Here is a 15,239-nt window from a genome sequence, read left to right as displayed (position 1 = left end):
TAGAAATATGCTCAAACTCAGTAGGAATTTGAGAATGCCAAGTTAATCTATTTTCTAATAAAATTATACATACCTTAGATTCTCAAAATATTTTTAAAAATCTGATAATAGCAAAATGTTGGTGAGGATGTGAAACTGCTATTTCGAAGTGTCAATTTCGTACAGCCTCCTTGGGAAACAGCTGGACATTGTCTAGCAAAACTGAAGATGTCTATGCCCTGGGAATTCCACTCATAAGCATCTACCTTAGTAAAAATTTGCACATATTCTCTAACAGACATGTCCCAAACCATTCATAGCCCCATTACCAGTTAAGAGCCCTAAACTGAAATCATCCTTAATGACTATTAAGAGAAAGTTGAATATATAAATTATGGCAAATTCATTCAATGGAATACCATAGAGTATTAAAGACAAATTAATTAAAGTTACATGCAACAACCTGAATACATTTCACAAATGTAGTTTTAAGCAACAGGAGAAATTTGGTAAAGAATACATATAATACGATTTCATTTATGTAAGATTCAAAAACAATAAAAACACGCTGTATTTTTAGGGACACCTAGTAGAATATAAAAGTCAGGAGAGTAGTTATTTTTAGAGAAGAAAAATGTGATGCAATCAGGGGCTTCTATATTGCTAATTATTGTTGGCAAGGATGATGGTTATCAGGAATATTTATTTGATAATTATTCTCTAAACTATTCAGATATATTCTATGCACTCTTTTATGCATAGGGTTTGTGTGATGCACCCAAAATACACAAATCATACACACACTGTGAGGGTATAAATCAGATAAAAGAAAATTTCCCTAAAATATGTGTTATAAAACCATTCTCATTTGTGATAAAAATAAATTAAAAATGATTATTTATATTAACATAGAAAAAAATTCTAAAATAAATCAATCAAAATGTTAACAGTAGTTATCTTTAGATTGTGGACATGTTGGTATTGTTTCTAGTATTTTATGAGTTCTCTACAATGATATATATTTTTTGTACTAAAAAATACATTTCTTCAAAAACCACAGAGATCAAGAAAGGGTCAAGGATGAAACTATAGCTTTAAAAGTGCACAGAAATTTGGGAAATTAATCTTTTAGCAAAATGATCACTTAACAGAAGATTTTGGCAAACCTACAACATTTGCAAGACGACTCTGTGAAGTCTGTGAGTAACAAGCCAATCGCTTCTGAGGAAAAAGCTTTCTTGCATATGCTCATGGGTTACAAGACTTCAGATATGTAGACCAATGCAATGCAATGACCCTGGAAGCACGTCTACAAGACAGCACCAAGAATGTGCTTTTAAGGATAGCGATATGCTCATGGCATGCCATGAAGGTACTTTCTACAGAGTAATCTGCCCACCCATGTGTAGGTTATGAGACTTACTTAACATAGATTAGCCAAAAGTTTCCATGAAGATGGATTTGAGGTTTTAAAAATGTTTTCTGGATTTTGGAAATGCATTTATTAACCCCCCAATATCTGACCAAAGTTCAGTGGAGAGAAAGCACTAACAAAGAAAACACAGAACCCCAACATAATGGGTGCAGGAAATTAAACAACTAAGCAAAGAACCAGGCTGATTTTGATTGCTATACCCTACTGAAAAAAGCACTTCTCTCAATTATATTTTCATTTTAGAAAAGCTAAAACAGAAGCCATGGCTTTATATGTCTTAATCATCCCTTTACATCAGGCATTAATTAAGACCTGCCAGGATTTATGACCCTTTGGTGAACAAAGAGGTACCATAAATAGGAAGAAAAGCCTCTCAGTGGAGACTCATGCAGATGTACCTCTCACTGCAATAGTCCAGGGTGATTCAAACCAAAAATAGTTGATTAAGGCAGACATTCTAGGACAGGAAACCCATAACCGAAACACTAATCAAAACACAAATTGCATCTCTAATGAGGCATTGATTTTTAATCAGCCAATGTGTTGGATGTAAAGATGCAGCGGTTGGTTCTATCAATGGAAACCCTGGGTTAGGGCAATTTGTGATTAGTGCAGAGAAGGCAGAAGGACAGAGAAATAACTAGATGATATGTAAAATTTTAAAAAATGAAATTTGAGTATACAGCCATTATGAGAAATAGTATGGAGGTTTCTCAAAAAATTAAAAGTAGAACTACTGTAAGATCCAGCAATCCCATTACTCGGTATACATACAAAGAAAATGAAATCAATGTGTCAAACAGATGTCTGCCTGCTCATGTTTATTGCAGCACTATTCACAATAGTCAAGATATGGAATTAACCTAAGTGTCCAACAACAGATGAATGAATAAAGAAAATGTGGTAAATATATGCAATAGAATACTATTTGGCTATACAAAATAATAAAATTCTGTCATTTTTGACAATGTGGATGAGTCTTGAGGATATTACATTAAGTGAAATAAGCAGACACAGAAAGACAGATACAACATTTTCTCATTCATATGTAGGAGCTAAAAAACTGATCTTATGAAAGTAGTGACTAGAACAGTGATTACCAAAGACCAGGGAGGGTAGGGGACATTGGGAGATAAAGAGAGGATGGTCAGTGGGTACAAAGTTACAATCAGAAAAAAAGAGTAAGTAGTGATGTCCTATTGTACAGTAGAGTGACTGTAGTAATTAAAAAGATATTGCATATGTGAAAATAGCTAGAAGAGAGAATTTTGAATGTTCCTATCACAAAGAAATGATCAATGTTTGAGGTGATGGATGTGCTAATTACCCTGATTTGATCATTACACCATGCATACCTGTATCAAAACACCACACTGTACCCTGTAAATATGTACAATTATTATGTCAATAAAAATAGAAATAAATTTAAAAATAAAAGGAAGTAAAAAGATGGAAAGACACGATGCCAAGCAAACCAACATTTATTTTTGGTGATTATATTTAAATTTATTAAGTGGGTCATTTCATTGAAGCTTAGTTAAAATTGGTCATTTCTGAGATTCAAAACAAGCTTTTGGAGGAATCTGTGAGGAGATGATTGAAAAGCTTTTCCCTAATTAGGAAGGCATATCACAGCTAATCACCAAATAGATGGCTTCAAAGACTGCTTAGACAGTAAAGAAAACTGGAGTTCACTCACAACTCTGATGGCATGTTGAGAACAAGTAAATTTCTGATACTTCGCTGCAGTACCTTCTTAAAGTCGGCAAAGTGCATAAATTCTTCTGCAGGAGTCTCTGCCTCAAAGCTTGTTCAAAATCCCTTTTAATAGAACTGCCAGTCATTGCAGAGCCTATAGTGCTTATTTCTTAAGAAATCATCATCCATAAATTTCTAATATTTACAGCCTGAACAAGAAATAAATACAGCTTTTGTTCAGTAGCATTCGTGAGTAAGCAGTGGTATTTCTTAGTGTGTGCAGAATTAAATGCTTTAGGAAAGATTTATCATTGCAAAAGGATAATTTGAAGGACTGCATTGAAAAAAAATCAGGCCAGTTAGGATTAGAAAACTGTTTAATAATCAGCACTGACACTAGCTTGAAGAAGGATAATTAGAATCTTTAATGTGCAGAGTGCCTTTTGAAAACATTTCTGGTGGTTAATACCACCATCTTAACATCCAAAGAAGGGCCACTGAGCTGACAGATGATAACCAACAATCTTATCCAAGGTCATAAGGAAAATCGAAGGACAGACTTTAGTTCTTCTCATATATTCTCTCATTAGATTTACTACTATTCTGCAATATCGTTAGGGGGTATAACTTCCCCCGTAAGTCATGGATCTAAAATGGAGACTGCTGATTTTGAAATATCAGTGGACTTCTGAAATCACAGCTGAAAAACAGTACTTCCTACCTCTTCCCTCTGGGCGTTCAAGACTGAGAGTCGGTTTTAAGGAGGAAGGCTTGCTGATCCACACCTAGCCTTGGTGATCCACCCTACACTGCTTATCCACCCTACACTGCCTTGGTGAGGATTGAACAAAGATGCCTTTTCATGGCCACAGGGCTTGGAACAAATACTACCTATTCCCGAAATCCAAAATAACTTCATGTCCTCGGCATTACCTCTATGTAAAAATGCAACTGTCACTTAAAACTCATGACCATAATTAATATACAGTTGGGAGCCAATGTTTTTGGTAGAAATTAAGCTATATTTTTATGGCAAGGAAATGAGATTAAAGAATAACTTGCCTGTTTGCTTAGAAAACACAATAAAAGGCCAGCCACGGTGGCTCATGCCTGTAATCCCAGCACTTTGGGAGGCCGAGGCCGGTCACCTGAGTCCAAGAGTTCAAGACCAGCCTGGCCAACATAGTGAAACCCCGTCTCCACTAAAAACACAAAAATTAGCGCCTGTAATCCCAGCTACTTGGGAGGCTGAGGCAGGAGAATCACTTGAACCTGGGGGCCGGAAATTCGTACCCCTGCACTCCAGCCTGGGCGACAGAGTGAAACTCCGTCTCCAAAAAAACAAAGACAGAAAACACAATAAAAAAACATGGACATTAACATGCTATGAGGACATTTTAGGACCACAGTATCAAAAACCTTCCCCTAGTAGTTGTCAGCCTTTCTGCATCCAATCGCTCTTGCTGATCCCATTTTCCATGCCAGCTATTGCTTCTTTTCACTCCCCACCTTTATAGCAGATCTCCTTGAAAGAGTTGCCTGTCCTTGTTGCTTCCAGTCACTCTTGAACCCACTCGAATCAGGCTCCCTCCCTACAATTCCACCAAAGTAGCTGTTCCCAAGGTCCTCCATTCACCTAATGCGAGGGTCAGTTCTCAGGCCCCATCTGACAATCCATGTCACCCTTTCTTCTTTCTCCTCCTAGCTCCTGGCCTGCTCCTTCTAAATTCTTCCTGGCAGGCACTCCTCATGTCTCAGCTGTCTAGATTAGGGCTGCACGCTCACATCCCTGTTTCGTTCTTTGATCCACAGGTAGTGGCAATGACACATTTGAAGAATTTAGACATTTGGAAGCAAGACTTCTGGCATAATCTGTTTAATGTTTTATATTTTCCCAGTCATGTTATCTCCACAAATCTTGCAGTTATATGAATACATAGTTCCATCCACCAGTGAACACAACAGCTCTATCCCTCACCTCTTTCATATACACTGTCACAGATAGCAGTTTATGGTTTTATTTCCTTCAACTAGGAAGCCCTGAACTCTAGCAGGCTGTAGATGCCTGACATTTAATTATGCCTTTTTGCTGGCCTTAGCCTATGTTTTCATTTAGGAGAAAAAGAAATCAAATTGATTGGGCTTACAATGAAAAAGAAATACAACTCTAGTTATTAGCCCTAGCCTCCTTAGGGAAGAAATGAGAGATTTTAATTTTTCTCTAAAACTAAAGGGATGGAACAAACAACTGTAATTATTTCAGAGGATACATTTAGTATTTAAGTCAGAAAGAAACAGTTACAACCAACCTAGAGAAGTGGTATTCTCAGCTGGTGCTGGTTCATGGTTGATCATATTAATATGCTTTTATCAACAGAATAGGATTTGAGGAAGCAGTCCACAAGAAAAGTCAGTATGAGCAGGTCATGGAACATAACATTGTCGCCAACAGAGAATTACTTTTCCTTTTCTATCACTATATTTTCGTTTCCCATTACACCTTTCAGTATCTTTCATTCCTAGCCTTTCCTAATCATGTAGTTTCTTTTTCCTCCTTTTCACTTAGGGCCTGTTATAAAGGATAATGCCTCCAAAAGTGGTGCTCAGAAAAAGAAAGCCTGATGATGGCTTTCATTGTGAGTTTTTATTCTTTTCTGTTCTTTTTGTTGTTTCTTGTTAAAAGTAGGGTTGTCTTGTGATGAGTGAGAAAAAGAATAAGGTGACTCAACAAAAAAAGTTTTTTAAAACACTGTAAATAGAATTGGGGGTAAAGTATAAAGCTTGTGCACTTTTAAAAACCTCAAACTCAGTGTTGAGTACAAAAGGCAGTGCTCCCTGCTAATCTCCTGAAAACTAACCCTTTAAAATGGTCTCCAGCAGCTCCCAGCTGCTTTAGTTGGTGCCTTTCCAAGTAAGTCCGAGAAATATAGAAATGGGTCTGGAACATTTGCTTGTAATCAAAATGTGAACACATATCTACAATCAACCATGTCTTAAACACCTTACACTGGCTTAAAAATCCATCTATCTGGAGGAGACATTTACTATAGAATAAAACCATTCATAGAAGAGATTCTTCCTCTAACAGTTTGCAAAACAAGCCTTTTAATTGCAAAATAACATTAGTTAAATCAACTGATCAGAAAGCATTTTTTAAGCGGATATTTGGGACAAATTTTTAAATAGTTTTTATTTTTAATGGTAGTCACTGCTTCAGGCCGGTTGAAAGAGAATTAGCAGGTGGCCTTCTCTTGCAATATCTGTAATGAATGAAGATAAATAATTTAATAGTTTTATTTACCTTCTGTGCTATTAAAGTGTAAAATGTCATAACACCTTGCATAATTTGGAGTAAAAATGCCAACCTACTGTGAAGGGGTAGTACTTTTTAAAAAAGTTTATATAATCTTAAATTGCTTATTAGTATATGCATGGTAAGCTTGGATGAGGCAGAGCAAGTCTTGAATCTTTTCATCTATAAAATGAGGGTGATAAAATGATCTACCTCCAAAGATTGTGAAGATGAAATGACCAATAACAATAACAAAAACATCAAACACTTTGATTAGGGCTTGGCATGCAAATAAGCTCTTAATATGTTGTACTTGTTCCAATTATCAGCATTATTTAATTAAGATATACAGTATGTAAAATTAGCAGAGTGTCTCTAAATGAAGTGCTGATAAAGAGGTATTAAACTAACAAAACATATGCAACATGTCTATTGCACTGTTGTTTGATTTACTAGCAAAACTTATCTCATAGAAAAACCACAAAATACTGTCTAGTTCCTTTCTAAATGTCTAAAAATTTGGTAGAGATGGAGCCTTATCTTTTTATGCAAAAACATCAATAAAATTTGTATACATTTACATATACATATATAAAATTATGTGCATTTTAATACTATAAGTTTTTGTAGATTTTTCTTTTGCATTAATGTGTTTATATTTCTAACTTAGGCAATAATTTTTTTTAATCCCCAAGGTAAGATCAGGGTTGCAAAAGAAATACTATTCTCTTTGGTAGAGCTGACTGACCTTTGAAGTACACGTTTGCTGACATGACTTAAAAGACTGCACTCCATCACATTCCTAACTAATGCAAAAGAATCGCAGCCAGATTTTTTTTTTAATCACACTAAAAAATGAAGATAATCCAAAGTGAACTGGTTTTCTCATCATTATAAAATACTTGGACACAATGGCATTTTATACATAAAATTAAATCCCAACAGAAAGGAGCTAAAGACACTAATTAATTTCTAATACAAACCTGTAAACCCTTGGTATTGCTTCTTAAACAACATCTTAACTGGCATTTTCCTGTAACAATGTAACAATATGTATGTAGTTCCAATTACAATATATCATTGAGTAGAATGCAATTCTAAGTGCCAGAAGACTTCTTGTTCTCTTTAAAATTCATGAGTATTTAATTGAAAAAATTGGGGAACTTTAAACAAGATACACATACACAATTTATGTACTTGTGCACATACAGTATATATTTATAGATATATAGATCACATATATCTATATCGTGTTTATATATGCATATTAGTAGGAATAAAAAGTATATGGCACATATTAGTAAAGTATGTGGCATATATTAGTCAAGTATATGACACATATTTATTAGTAAAAATTTTTAAAAAGTATATGGCACAAGTTTGTACAAAGATGCTTCTCCTGTAGGCATTTTATTGATGTGTCATAGGAATACAATGTCATTAGATTCAGTGAGTGCTTCCCTATGAGGAGGGTGTTAAGACCCTAATGAAGCCTAAAAGCTCTATATCTCGTTAAGCAACTACCCAGCTTCTCTGTTTGTCTTTCCACCCCCCAACTTTTCTTCTTAGCAAGGAAGAGCCTCTGCTTGGTTTCTTAAGTATCTTTGGCTTCTGGCTACTTATTCCACTTTTCTTCAAATCTCTACTTCAAATATTTTTAAAAGTAGCTTCTGGAAGAAGGTGGCTAAAATGTCCTTTACCAGAGGATTTAAGATAACTGTGCAGGAAAGGGATAGTGGCAGGAGCCAGGGACTTTTTAGTGGAGCAAAGAATCCCATTGCCAGTGAATTTCTCTACTCAGAAAACAGGGGAAGAGAATCCTTACAGATCTACTTAAATCATCTTAGTTCTGTGGTTGGCCCTTGCCAAGAAGATAAGCAGATATATCAGCAGGCCTGGGTTGACTGGTTTTTGTTTGCTTGTTTGGTTGGTTATTTTTAATGTTCATAGTTAAACACACTAATTTAGGGCCAGGTAGAATTTCTGTTGGGGCATGGTTATAAACCACTGCCTCTTTTTCCATCATTTATACCGTGTGTATGTGTGTGTGTGTGTGCGTGTGTGCATATGTGTGTGTGTGTTTACTAGAACACATATACTGCTGGCTCCATATCCCAACTTTGTCTTCTGCTTTGATCTTCTTCATCTTAATAACCTTCAGCCTTCCCTCCCGGCCCCTTGGATTTCATGGACTATGAGTTTTCAGTGTTGCTGTTTACTTCTGTGTTTACCTTTTCACCCTTTGGTAAGGTCATTTTGGTCCCTCGTCTCCTGCAACCTACCCCTGACCAGACCAGACCCTGATATGTTTTGGCTCTGTGTCCCCACCCAAATCTCATGCTGAATTTTAATTCCCAATGTTGGAAGTGGAGCCTGGTGGGAGGTGATTGGATCAAGGAGGTGGTTTCTAGTGGTTTAGCACTATCCCCCTTGTGCCATCTCATGATAGAGTTCTCACGAGATCTGGTTGTTTGAAAGTGTGTAGCACCTCCTCTCTCTCTCTCTCTCTCTCTCTCTCTCTCTCCTGTCATCCAGGTGAAGACATGCCTGCTTCCCTTTTGCATCCTGCCATGATTGTAAGTTTCCTGAGGCTTTCTCAGAAGCAGAAGGCTGTATAGCCTTCAGAACCATGAGCCAATTAAACTTCATTTTCTTATAAATTACTCAGTCTCAGCTACTTCTTTGTATCAGTGTGAGAACAGACTAATACAGACCTGAAGCCCAGTACTAAAGTTCATAAAGCAGGAGATTCTGCTGCTTTATAAGTACTGAGAACCAGAGCTGATCAGAGCATCTTGTATAGCAATGGTCTTTTTTAAACTCTGAGATACAGACTGTATATCTTTGAAAATCCTTTACTAAAGATCCTCCTCTGCTGCCATTGGTATTGGTGGTTAGCACCATATATTTTTAAACATTCTCAGCCTGAACGGTTTTCTGTAGCTTTCTTCTTCTCTCTGCAGAATGGTATCTAGCATCTCCGGGTATTAATAATCTATCCAAGAAAAAATGTGACAGAGGAGTGCCTGAAGCCAGACCCTTAATGATTCAGGACTGAGAAACAGTACCAGGTAGAGGCCAGATACCAGGATTTAGAGTCAGAACACTGGAGGGGAAGCCTAGTTGCACTGGATATGAGATGCAGAATCTTAAGTAAGTTATTCAGCCTCTCCAGGGCTGTTTTCTTGTTGTCAAAACAGAAAATAATTTTTAAAAATTACTTAAATGATTGGACCAGGACCCTATCAGGTAAGACATGTGGACGGCTTTCTTCATTGTCAAAGGGCTAGTATATGGATGGTGTTCTTATCACCAGGGCTAGCGATGCTGCAAAGGCAAGGTTAGGAGACTGTAAAGCTCTCAGCTGCTAGGACTGAAAGAGGGAGAAATGGCAATGGAGACAGGCACTGGAAGCCAAAATGAGAGCTGCCCTTCCAAGCTCGGATGACAAAATAAAGCCACAGTATAGGGAGTTTGGGTTTCCAGGTCTTCTATTTTTTTTTTTTTTTTTAAGAGCAACTTCCCTGGCTCTTGCCTACCCTGTTAGTGATAGGTCTAGAACAAATAGAGTGAAAAATATGATGTGTAATCCGATCAGTAAAAATTACTAGTGGTGGGGGAGGTGGCAGTGGAACCCTTGGCCACATCTTCTTAATCAACTAAAGGCAGATGGAAACTGGCTGTGCCAGAAGTTCCAAGAAGCATCTTCCAAACCCAGGGTCATTCGGCCTGTGGGCCAACTCCAGTTCACCATCTGTTTTTGTGAATAAAGTTTTATTGGAACACAGCTCTGCTTATTTATGCACAACACAGAGTTGACCAGTTGAGAAAGGTGCAATCAACAACAAAGCAACCCACAAAGCTTAAAATATTGACTCTAGCCTTCTTAAGAAAAAGTTTGAAGACGCTCGTTTTATACCTTTTAACAAGGAGATATGTTACTTAGAACAACATTTTGGCTGCTAGATCACATTAAATTAGAAGGTGGCATCACCAAAGAATAGGACTGGTGTATTCTTGGAAAGATACTTGTTCTGCTGTCTTTTTTCAAAGCGAATAACCAAGGATCAGTGAAGAAAGAAACAGTTTCTTTGTCATGCATTTTAAGAAAGGGAGTAGGAAAAAAAAATTCAGATCAAACGCTTGAAACCCAGGGGGCTGAAGAGGAAAAAACATGCTAATGTTATTTGGAAAATGTTGTCAGATGCCCACCCCTGTCACAGTTACTCTCTCTTAATCAGTAACACAGAGATTCAGCAAAATGGGAACCTTCATGATTTTCACCTAAGAAACTTCAAGCAAAAGTGCTATTACTCTAAAGCAGGGAGTGATACAAGCCAGTTGTCAGAAAGTGGATTGAAAGTGTATGCTGGTAGGAATGTAGTATATACTCGCATCGACCTGTTTTTTAAATTTCTGTGAAATCAAAGCTCAAAAGCCACATGTAGTGGTAAGGAAAACACACGCCATTTCCCCAAGCTGCAGCACCTGCTGTGGTCTTACTGGGATGTGCTGGCAATCATTCCATCCAGCCAGGAGCTCACAGCAAATGGAGGCTCTTTCTCCTGGGGAATGCCCACAGCTGATCGAGGCCAAGCAGGGAGAAAGGAGAATGGCTAACCTGACAGTCAAGACTTGGTTAGTCTGTGGAAGAACCAAGAAGTGAGTCACTGACAAATGCCGAGAGCCTTACACCTGCACAAAGCACCTTTCTTACTTTTCTTTATATTTTAGCAATTAACATACCACGAGATAAGAAATTACTGGGTATTCCCTCCCCTCCCTGTAACTGACCAGAGATGTGCAACCCAGTTTCCACTGCTTTGGAAAGCAAAGCGAAAGATCAATGAGAAAATAAGCCTTAATTCACCTCACCCACACCTCCTACACCCATTCTCCCTTGAAAGCCTGTTTACCGATTACCTGTCTTCAACACCCTTCACAGACTTGGAGAATTCAAAATGGGGACACCTGAGCAGGAAACATAAATCACTGGTACTGCTAATACAAAATATTAAAACAATAAAATATGAGTGAATTATTTTTCCTCCTTGTTATTCCCAATACCATTTAATTCTGTTTCTATAAAGGGCTGCGGAAGGAAACGGTGAAGATAAATAAAATGACTTCAGGAAAAGAAAACTTTGCTAATGTGTTTGCAAAATGCTGGAGCCCCAAAAGGAGTCTCTGGGGGCCAATACATCATTGTCCTTGAGGCCTCTGGAAGGTCAAGACTGGAGGCTACTTAGAAACTGGTAACTCAAAGATCTCGTTGGGACAATTCCCGCCAAAAACAGCAGTGACAGACAAATACGTGTTATGAAAATATTACTTTGCTTTTTTTCAGGTTTATGCTGCCTTGGTGATTTCAAAAGAAATGTTTTGTGTATAAAACAACATAATAAAAGAAAATCCTGCTACTTGACAGGGTTTCGTTTAATGGAAAGACTTTTTCACGCCCATAAACATTTGATGCCCACATCTGTTAGAGATAAAATGAGAGTATAACTTCCCTTTTGGATGAAGATATTTGGGGTTCCGAAAGCCCATATAACATGCTTAATGGAGACAGCAAAAAATGCTGTAGATAAAGTTTCCCTGATTAAATTAGTACTCTATTGAAATTTAAAATTTTATGGACTGCCTCAGGTACTTTATATATGGCTTTGGGAGTGTGTTTATATTTTAATTCTAGTGTATAGCTTGCTGTTGTCATTTTAGGAAGTCAAAGAGCCATCTACATTTGCAGTTTTTTGAGGAACCTCGATATTATTCTTTATAAAGGCTGTACGAGTTCACAATCCCAACGGTGTACAAGGGTTCACTTTTTTTTGCATCCTCATCCTCAATTGTTATTTTTTTGTCTTTTTGATAATAGCTATTCTAACTGTGGTGAAATGACAGCTCATTGTGGTTTTGAGTTGCATTTCCTTGGTGACTAGCAATGTTGAACATTTTTAATATATTTCTTGGCCATCTGTATGTCTTCTTTTGAGAAGTGTCTGTACAGATCATTAGCCCGTTTTTAAATCAGAGTCTGTAGAAGCTAAAAAAATTGACCTTATAGAAGTAGAGAGCAGAACAGTGGTTCCTAGAGGCTGAGAATGGTAGTAGGGTTGGAGGGTTAGTGAGAGACTTGCTAAAGAATACAAAATTAGAGCCTGATAGGACAAATAAGTTCTAGTGTTCTATAGTATTATAGGGTGGCTACAGTAAACAATTATATATTTTCCAATAGCTAGAAGAGAGGATTTATGTTCTCTACACAAACAATTATTTGAGGTGATAAATATGCTAATTATCCACATTTGATCTTTAATACATTGTATGTATTAAAACTCTTTACATACCTCATAAATATGTACAATATATTTTGTTTTTTCTTTTGGAAATGGGGTCTCCCTCTGTCACCCAGGCTGGAGTGAAGTGGTACAATTATAGCTCACTGCAGCCTCCAACTTCTGGGCTCAAGCAATCTTCCCACCTCAGCCTCCCGAGTAGCTGGGACTACAGTCTTGTGCCATCATGCCCAGCTAATTTATTTATTTTTATTTTTTGTAGAGGCAGGGTCTCAGTATGTTGCCCAGGCTGGTCTCAAACTCCTAGTCTCAAGCAATCCTCCTATCTCAGCCTCCCGAAGTGCTGGGATTACAGACATGAGCCACCACACCTGGCCTATATGTACAGTTATTATTTCAATTTTTTTAAAAAGTCTTCTATATTAAAAAATATTTAAAAAGATTTTCCCAGAGAAGCAATGCTATTCACTTATTAGATAGCGGAAGCCTAGAAAAGCCACCCTGCTCCTCCCGTTCACCGCCATCTGCAGGGCCACCACAGCCCGACTTTGCGGTGCAGCGCCACCTGATGGTTCCTCCTCTGCATGGGAAGCCAGCCTCCCTAGGTGCTTTGCCTATAGGTGGGGATAAGATTCCTTGGTTCTTTGCCATCAAAGAACCCTGCAATACCCATCCACTCTTCTCAGAGAAAAACTCCTGGCATTATTCAATGAATTTATTATTATTATTTTTAGAGATAGGGTGTCACTCTGTTGCCCAGGTTGGAGTGCAGTCATAGCTCACTGCAGCTTCAGACTCCCAGGCTCAAAAGATCGTCCCATCTCAGCTTCCTGAGTTGCTTAGATTACAAGCATGTGCTACCATGCCCAGCTAATTTATTTATTTATTTGCAGAGATGAGGTCTTGCTATTTCGCCCAGGCTGGTCTTGAACTCCTGGCCTTAAACAATCCTCCTGCCTCAGCTCCCAAAGTGCTGGGATCACAGGTGTGAGCCACCAAGTCCAGTCTACCACACCCAGCTAATTTATTTATTTTTTATTTGTAGAGATGGGGTTTTGATATTGTGCCCAGACTGGTCTTGAACTCCTGACCTTAAGCAATCCTACTGCCTCAGCTCCCAAAGTGCTGAACTCACAGGTGTGAGCCACCATGCTGGGCTCAAGTCGAGGCATTATTGAACAGGATCTGGCTCCCTCTCTGGTGAGACCTCCCACTATCTTCTCCTCACTTGCTCTGTTTCTGCCTCCCTGACTTCCTTGCTGTTTCTCCAGCATGTCTGTGCTCTGTCCCCACTTCCCAGGATGCTCTTTCCCCTACCTGCATGGCTAATTCCCTCACATCCTTCAGTTGCGTCACATGTCACCTTCTCAGCCAAGCCCTCCCTGACCTCCCTATCCCCAGGTTCCTGGTCCTCCTTACCCAAATTTTTCTTTCTTCCATAGTCCTTATTTTCCTACAAATTATATAATTTGCTTTTTACTATGGGTATTATTTATTGTCTGTGTCTCCCACCAGGACCTAAGCTTCACAAGGGCAGGGGAACTGGGTCTTGAATAGGCCATGATGTATAGTAGCCTCAATATGTATTTTGATGAATAAATAATATATTAATTAATAAATGCCTGAGTAAAATAACGATTTCAAATCTCCAATACTATTACAATGCCTCTTCTGGCAGAAATGCAAAGCTCCTCATTCTCATCTCAGGACCACTGCGTTTTCTGCTTCCTCTGCCTGAAGCTCTTTTCCCTCAGAACTTTATGACACTGCGTCCCTCTCCACATTCACATCTGAGTTTAAGCATCACTGCCTTTAAGAGAGGAACTTGGTGACTGCCCACACCATGCAGCCTTTGCTCTTCACCCTCTATTCTCTATGGCATTTGCCTTCTCATCTTTCTTATCACACTAATAAATATCTAAAGGGATTTTTTTTTTACGTTTTGTAAGTATTTGTTGTTTTTGTTATTGTTGAGACACAGTCTCACTCTGTTGCCCAGGCTGGAGTGCAGTGGCATAATCTCTACTCACTGCAAACTCTGTGCCTCCCAGGTTCAAGTGATTCTCCTGCCTCAGCCTCCCAAACAGCTGGGATTACAGGCACCCGCCACCACGCTCAGCTAATTTTTGTATTTTTGTAGAGACGGGGTTTCCCCGTGTTGGCCAGGCTGGTCTCAAATTCCTGACCTCAAGTAATCCGCCTGACTCGGCCTCCCAAAGTGCTAGAATTACAGGCCTGAGCCACCATGTCCGGCCTTGCAAACATGTTTTGATATCTTTCCCTTTCCACTAGAATATGAAGGTGGGGGCATGGGCAGTCTTATTAATCACCATATTCCCAGTGCCCAGCAAGTGCCTGGTATACTATAGAGGCATGATAATTATTTGTTGATTTTGTTGACTAACTGAATACTGAATGATTAACAGCCACCTGGTACAAGTTACCAGGACTTTAGTTACATATCTCCCCTGAACATACCCTCATGGTAAAATGGTGATGAGCTAATTGATCTCTGGGGAAGACTTTGAGAATGACA

The sequence above is a fragment of the Nomascus leucogenys genome, chromosome 11 (genome assembly GCF_006542625.1).
Source record: "Nomascus leucogenys isolate Asia chromosome 11, Asia_NLE_v1, whole genome shotgun sequence".
Lineage (NCBI taxonomy): Eukaryota > Metazoa > Chordata > Mammalia > Primates > Hylobatidae > Nomascus > Nomascus leucogenys.
Note: the sequence above shows the minus strand (reverse complement) of the source record.